We start from the raw sequence: 9,349 nt of genomic DNA, 5'->3' as shown, positions 1-9,349 counted from the left end.
TCACTCGTTAACTATAGGTCTACGACGCGAACGAGCTGTTGATATCGATTGCATATAACAGTGTCAACAATCGACGCACGAGTGCTTGAAAACAGGAAAATTGAAAATACGGTCAACGATACCAACAAGAGTTCGTTGGAGTCGTTGGTTCTGGGTCGTATTCAACGGCACGTTAACAGGAACGACGATTAGGTGTACTATACATATTATTATGTTAAAATAATTTTTTGTCCAATAACCCGTGTGTTTTTATGCCCATACGTATATCGAGGGATTTCTTATTGTTTAATTAATTTGTTTATTGTTTAGAGTACGTGTACGGCGGTTTATATAGATATCGCAGATGGTAATCAAACAGAACCAAGAGTAAACGTTTTTGGGTGCTACGGTGTTCCTCGCGAAATACTGAAAAAGGAATAAAAACCGAGAGTCGTTAAAATACATATAAATAAGTAACTTACGTATATGTTATTGTTTTTATATCAAACCGACAATTGCTCATTTAATAATAGTTATTATTTACATACGTGAGTTATTTGGTTCCATTAACATGTAAGGACTAAAAATATACTATTATTACAATTATTCCGTGTTGATGATCATATTTTCGGTTGAAAAATAAATATTTACAAAAATTGTTTTCAGTTCTTCAATAATTATATTCGACAAAAGATAACTTTAACCTGATAAGAACATTATGTCAATATTTCCGACGATCGCTTTTTATGATATATCAAAGAAAAAGTTGAATAAATACCGGAAAATGGTTTTGTATTGAGAGACTACTTCAAAAACTATTCCTGAGCAACCCCTATATAGCTTATCGTCTATCCTGGGAAAGTATTCAGGTTGTTATATAAGGTCAATTATGTTATATGCATACGCACATAAGCAGTAGACGACGTATATATAAATATAATACTGTATTCATTATTACATTATATTTTAGTACATCACGACACGCCGCACACGTTTTACATCGTCGCTGTAACAATAATAATAATGATAATAATGATAAAAATAATAATAATACTAATCATAATAATGATATGCAGTAAATTCGCACCGCCGTTGCCTATAAATAATGCTTATAAATTATTATGTTTCGCAAATACCATGGAGACTTGTAAAATATTATTAAAACCCGGTACAATGTAGCGTTGTGCTTCTAATTAGTTTACCTACAGCGGTAGGTTAGGATCTCGCGTCGTTGCAGCTCACCAAATGTGCGCGTGTGTACGTGTTTTATATCTATGTGTTTATGTGTATATGTGTTTACATGTATGTGTATGTATGCTGAACATTTTTACGTCAAGGTACCTACGCCCTCGGCAAATAATATGCTGCAATAGTCATACGTAGTAATATTATGTATGGTGAACAAAAATAACAAAACAAAATAAAAAAAAACAATGATTTTTTCATATTCCGTATACTTATTCTCCAAGCCGCAGATAACGCTCACGGTGAAAACGTTTTACGTAGAAGGAAACAGCGCGTGCGCATTTCAGTATTTGTAGGATCACCACAATTTATGATATAGAATTACTATAGAATTCTATTGGTATAGAAATATACGTAAGCCGAATTGTAATGATATGTAACGAGCACCGGTATGTGAAACGGAATAGCATTGTGCATCGATTTTCTATACAGACAAGTTTAGTTCGTTGCATATAATATAACAAAAAAATTCACATTTACACGGGGTAAAAACGCAAAACTACAAAATAAAACATCACTAACTCCATCTTGTTTCTTCTTTTCCACTACCTTTCTTTATTCTTTAATTTTATCCGTTCCGACGTTCTTCAAAGAGTACACTTAAGAAAATTAAAATTTTACCTTTTTTTCCCTGTAACTATACGTTTTTTGTTCTTCAAAACACTGCAATCTGTATAAAACTGTGTAATTTAAATATATATATATTTACAGGTACGTCCATCTTTGCATTATAATTATTATTAATCTGCTAAAAAGTATATATTACTGTATTTCACATAAAACAATGGTTTTTTATGATTTTCACGATTAAAAGTATATTTTTTAGATATCCAGAAGCACTGTAGATCGTTTATTAAAATTAATAATGTAATAAGAGATAGGCAACTGATAGGAAAGAGTAACTTAATGACAAAACTTGGCCTTTCGATATTGATGATCAGTGGGATATTTTTAAGGAGAGGGAGAAAGGGTTCCGGGTTTCAATCCTTTCAAAAAGAAAAAAAAGGTTCAAAAGTCATAGGAGTATAAACTTGCTACGAAGGTATAGAGAAAAAGAATATTAATTTATATAATGTGGTTGTAATTAAGTTTTAATTTGTACTTATACTAATAGAATAATATAATTATTAATTCATACTTTATATGTAGGTATTTTTTATAATATTATAAAATTATAAAATCACTAATTTTTTAGAAACATTTTAAACCTCCACATAAAATATGTAAGTACGCCACTGTTGATGATGATGAATAATGCCACATTGATGATGATGAATAATGCCACATTAAAAAACGATTATGACTTGGGGGGGGGGCAAGTATAAGTACTTGACAGTACCTATACATTTTATAAAATAAACATTTACTGAGTGACTTGTAGACATTTGACATGCATTTTTGTTAATCGAAAAAGATTGGGAAAATTTAAAAATTATCTTGCGTCCAATTTTTCAGACTCTATTAAACATAAAACCAAAGCATCGGCCAATTATAAAATAAAGAACTAGGATCGTCTTTCCATGTATGTATATATATATAGGGACAGTGTTAGGCAAATTGTAATCTAATTTATGATTAATGATTACGATTAAATTTTATAATCGTTATTCGATTAATCTTTATTATTTTTTCTATAATCATTGTATTTTATACATTAATTTAAACAATTTTATATCTAGTTTAAGAATAAATATTAATTACAAAATTACAATTATGGCATGTTATGTTGCATTTTTATAAAAAAAAATAAATACCTTCTAACATGTGTCAGATAAGATAACGGAAATACCCAATTAATGGACTATATATATATATATATACGAGTATGATAATTTCCTGGTTCTAGGACTTAAGTTGAAAGATTGGAAATTTATACTATTTAAAGTATAAAGAAATATAATATAAATAAAATCAGTAATAACGATTAACGATTACAAATGTAATCGCCATAACTGATTACTTTAAAAAATGATAAAACAATTAATAACTAATGTAATTTAATAAATTAATCGTAATCGATTATGTAATTTCATCGTAAATTAATCGATTACGCCCAACACTGTTTAGGGATATATATATATATATATATATATATATACAGGATAATTTTTTTAAATATTATACAAAATTAATATTATAAGATTTGATTACATTAATTCAGGTATAATAATGAAAAATTTGTTAGATTCTTAAAAATATAGTCTATTTTTTCCGTTTAATTTATCATGTTTCATGTACAATCCGCATAAGGATTCATTTATATACTTGTCCAACTTTCTAATGGTATTTTAAACGTTTATGTATTAAAAAAAAAAAAAATTTATACGACCAAATCATTTCAAAGGTCTTGTGGAAATTATACGAAATGAACGAAGCCGGATGACGCGAGTCTAATAAATTATAGTGAACAGTGAGCCAAATAAGAAAGTGCAAATACGTCAGTTTTACCGTAATAATTTAAAAACGAAGATGTACATACATGGGAATAAATATTTCCATCACATTACGCGTATAATAAAATACATTTTTATTTATTCAAGGCGCAATACGTAGACATTTGATGAGGGTAAAAAGAAAACCGTGTAATAACACGTTTTCACGCTTCACGTGTTCCGTACACGAGTGTAGATCCTTAAACCCGCGCAGGAGTCGTGATTGTCATAATATTATTATATTATTATGCATATATATATATATATATATATATACATACATGTAGGTCTTGTACTGCGCATAAATATGAATACATGTACACATGTGACGCGAAGTGGATAAACCTACATAAAATACGTTGTACGCGGTTACGATTCGGCGCGCAAACGACGTGTAACCGTCGAGAAGTCGACGACGACGATGACGACGTGTCTTAACATCGGTTGACGGTACTTGTGCGCGTTACGAACGCGCACACGCGCGCGTAAAGAATGGGGCGCGGTAGTGGCGGCGCACGCGACAGGGCCAAAAGAGCAAAAGAAACCGCCTGCGTTCTCGGTATGCGGAGGCGGAGGACGTGTGTTTTTGTCGCGATGCGCACACCCGCGCTCACGCGTACATACAGTAGTATAAATATACGCGCATTGTGTGCCCGCGCGCGCGCGTATTCGACGCGACGACGTTGAGTGACAACCGACGGAGAAACGCGCACCGGCAGAAAGAGTCGAAGCGCTATAATAGCAAACGGTGCGGCGGTGATGCCGCGCGACTGGCGTCAAAGGCACCGCCGCCGACGACGACGACGACGACAAGTGGCCACTCGAATACCCGCGCGACGACGGCGAGGAGAAGGGGAGTTGTGTGCGTACACACGGAACGTCGACGTCACGCGCGCGCGTCCTCCACGTCGGACATCGAGTGTTCGATCAACAAAACGCGCGTCGTGCGACGGCACCGCACACAAAACGCTTATGTGTAATGTGCGCCCGTGGCACAACGACTGCGACGGGTGTACAATAATATTTCCATGATATCTCGTGTGTACAGTGAAGAATATTACGACGATTTTTTTTTTCCGAAAAATATTAAATACTGTCGACGAGTGCGTGTGTGTGTGTGTGTGCGTATAGGACGGAATTATACAGTATGTGCGAAGATGGTAGAGCGGTCGAAGAGCGCGGATATTCAGAGGGTTATGAGAAGACGATAGAAAAGACTGCGGTTGGCAGGCGGTTTTGAAACATTTTAATAACGTCTTCTAGCGCGTCTACAAGCGCCGTCGTGGAATTGTGGACGAGTCTATTTTATCAACGTTGGCTGTATATTTGAGATATGTATATAATATCAAGATCGGACCAATAATACGTATTTCCGTACCAGGCTCGTTTGCCGACGACTGATTATCATGACAACCGTGATGTAAATGTGTTTAAAGTACCCATGTGTTGTCGTGTGATAAACTTTATAATGATCGGTAAATTTTTGTAGAAAAAACAATGAATGTACATTTTTGTATAAGTACTTTTTTACCACGACTGCCTCAAAGTCTCGAAGGGTGTCACGGAGTGTTTGACGTAAAACGATAAGCTTCTTCTACCTTCTTCCATCATATTCATTTAACCTACATTTATTCACACACACACACACACATACACATATTTATTATTTATTTGTGATTTTCGAGCGTAAAAAATATTCTCGAAAACTGATTAGAAAATATAAAACAGAACACTATACTTTTTTTCCTCGTACCAAGATGTTTTATAATGTAATTATCAAAAAATAACATTAATCAGTTCATCATTTATACATTTTTATAGAACGCACGCTCAAAAGTATAAATTCACAATTTTTTTTTATCTGCGTGTCCCTCCCTAATACAATATTGTCTAAAAACCGTGTCATAGTAAAACGTTCGCAATAATTCACTATTTAAATAGAATGCTGTAATATGGTTACAGAATTAAATTAAATTTACCCATAATAATAACAGGAGAAATATACTAGTTATACATAAAAAAAACTGAATATGACTGTTCTCTCTGTATAAATACTACTATTGTAATTCAATTGTAATCCAAAAATTTTTATTAAACTTGGAATATATATAGAATTAAAGTTGAATTTATATTTTTTTGTTTTTATAAATATAAAAAAGCAAAAATAACATTATTTGCGCCAAAATTTGTAGGACATAAGTGCCAATTATCCAATATTATTTATATACTATAGCTATAGAACTTAGCATTAAAGATACCAAAAAGAAATTAATTTGTACCAAAATTAATATTTTATACATTTTATAAAAGAATTTAAAAATTTTTAAAATTGTCAATAATTTATAAAATGTAATATACATAAAAATAAATGAAAATTAATAAAATTTTAATAAATTAGTTAATTTTTTTAATTAAACTTTTTTCACAACACTGGTACTTTCAATGTACAATTATGTTTTCATGAGATATCCTTCATTTTTTGTTAGAAGGTATTTTGTTTGGAAGATGTTAGGAGGTTCATAAATAAATATGTTTCTCTTTTTGATTTTAATAATACAATTACTATATGAACGAAAATGAGCCACATTAAATTGATCTTTTGAATATCGATGATATGATTCAGCTGCATTTATAATCCGTATAACCTCATTATCCGGAATATCAGCCTACATTTTAGAAGGAAATGTACTAGAAATAATGTATATTTTTAAAATCTAATATGTTTGTTTATTGTTTGATCATAACACGGTGCGATGGATATTAAATATGTAAAAGCGTCAGATACTTTGGTGCACGGAAGAATAGCCAAACAAAAAAAAATGTCGGTGCTTTCGTACGAAACGATTATTTTTTTCTTACTTCATTTCGGTGTTTACGTCTTCCACCGATTAAAATAATGCCATATCTACTTTATGAATACAAATAGCGATTCCGTGGTAATATGCGTAAGAACATTTTATTGGATAAAATATTATTTCTCATATCGTCATGTCATCGCCGTTTACTCCTCATTAAAAATCTAAACACATGATAAATTTCGAAATGTATTAGTGGGTTTGCTGTTATCTTTACCCACAAATCGAATTACCTACCTGAAAAATAAAAAATAAATTATCACTCACCCTACAGTTTATTTTCAATAGCATTTATCAGATTTAGTGTTCCGGTCGCATGGGCCGTGATCGATTTGGGCGTTCGTCGAAATAATCAAAAATCAGGTCAAGTGAACCACACCTCATGTGTGTGTGTGTGTGTGTGTGTGTGTGTGTGTGTGTGTGTATACTGAGTAAGACAAATATCTAGATTCTAGACGACGAAGGTACCCATGTACATGTATAGGGATATGTATGTATATGGCACTCGAATGCCTCGACAAAAAAATGTTTAACTGGATATGATCGGGTTGGAGCCACAGCACATCCGTTTTGAAGCGATTTATTGACTTTTATATCGTACACACAAATCAATGTGTGTATATACGCCCGAACACCATCGCATTGTGTCGTGTCATTTGGGTAATTGCTTCAAACAACAGAAAGAATACGACTTTTTTTTTTATTGTTCATATATTTATCGTCTTTTTTATGTGCGCAACATTATATTATTGTATTATTGTCTATACAAAATATTATTGCCGGTGTGCGTGTATAATAATACAATATATATAATACAAAAGGTGGACGCAGTAAATAACGCACAAAAGTCAAATTTTCCGAGCTGTTTGATACGAAATGTTGTTTTTGGATTTTGGGGGCATAAAATAAAAATAAAAAAATAAAAATAGGAAAGAAAGAAATAATTTCCGATATTAAATTTCCAGTCGATTGGGCCGACGATCGAGGGACGGAGCGCGAGGAAAAGGTCGCGCGTGGATCGTTAGCACTGCAATGTTCAAGTGTCGTTTCCTATATACATACACATATATATATATATTATATTTGCGTGTGTGTACGACGTATACGTACATCCTACACACACCCTCTGAACCGGCAGCTGCAACGACCACACTCGGACACATATTATCATCATGTAGGATTGTATGATTATAAAAATTATGCAATTCCTTTTTTTTTTTTTTTTTACTTTTTTCTCTGTGCATTATTGCCGAGTCAGTTATTTTATCAGTCGGTGGAAACGCAATAGTAATTGTTTTTCCACCCATTTATATATATTTCTGTTATAAACGTGATAAGCACATCTGTTAGAAATGTGTGAATAGTCGCGAAATGGTTGTATGTGTTGTATGCACAGACAAAATATTGTGGTCTCTTATTTTCTAAGCGTTTTAGTCAGAAATATATTTTTGTTCTAAAACATTACGCATAAAATACCTACAATTTTATCAGCTACTTGTATGGATTTCTAAAGTAGGTATTATATATTACGCCTATAAAATATACATAACACCTATTAGAGTGTATTAATTTTTATGTGTCACATAATCGGAGAAAATGTTTAAGTGTAATTATTTTACTACGCAATTTGAAACAATAAATATATCAGTTTTTTACGAATATAAATACAAATAATAACAATTCATCGCAGGGTCGTACTTAGGATATATTGGCGTTTTGGCTAACATATGACTCGGATACAAGAATTCAACATACGAATATTAGTAGTCTGGTACTCCTTTTTTGCACTCCCTTTCCATACAGATGTGGTTCAATAAATACACTTCATATATTTATTAAATTAAATAAAAAATGTCCTTAAATTCCTTAAATGAATAATAAAATTATGCATTATTAATAATTCATAATCAAAATAGTTACGTAATTTTTCAATTCCCCGACAAACAAACGGGAGCTTAGCACAGTGGTGGTCATATTGAAGACTCTTACAAATTCTAAACACATACAATTTATAACATTTTCTCAAGAATTTCTTAATAATTAATTTGATAAATAGTAAGATTAAATATATTCTATATATTATACTATCATATTTTTTGGCTAAAAATTTATGTTGAGATAATATCAATTATGAATTTTCAATAAGCTATAATTTATTTATATATATAAGATTATCATTATGTTATTGAAAATGCAATATATGTAGTATATTTACTGTAGGAAATATAATATATAATGTTCATTTTGAAAATCACTATTATTTGTACTTTTATAACGTATTAAATTGTTGATAAACAATTTGATAAAATTAGATTTTTATTTTTTTCAATATTTTATCCCTTTAAGAAAATTTAAATTTACACTTTAGATATTTCTGTGAAAATAAATAAATAAACAATATGTAGTATGTGTAGCATTCTGTTTCATTACTCAGTATAACAGCATAATTTGTCTAGTCACTATAAGGGCGTGCACGTATTATGTACACTTGTGATTTTCCTGGCTGATATTTCGGGATTATCTTGTATGTAATTGGATCGCCTGACGGTTGGGTAATTTGTTTATAGCTGTGGTGCAGCAGGAGCTTGGCTTGGCGACGAGTGCCTAAAGGAATACAACGTCCTCCCTCATCTATCCAACACCAATAATCCACTTACTTCTCTAACCCTTTCAGCTCACAACCCCTCAAGTATCTGGTAGACAGTATGCGTTTTTGAAATAGAAATACAGTCTATTTAAAAATATACTTTTAAAAGATACTATTTCAAATACCGTATAGTAGTACTACGGTTAATGACGAAAGTAAATACGACGCCTAAAAACGTGCCAACTCTGTAC

This window comes from Sipha flava, unplaced genomic scaffold, assembly GCF_003268045.1.
Source record: "Sipha flava isolate LNK unplaced genomic scaffold, YSA_version1 1_pilon_pilon, whole genome shotgun sequence".
In the NCBI taxonomy this organism is placed as follows: Eukaryota; Metazoa; Arthropoda; class Insecta; order Hemiptera; family Aphididae; genus Sipha; species Sipha flava.
This window is presented reverse-complemented; position numbering follows the sequence as displayed.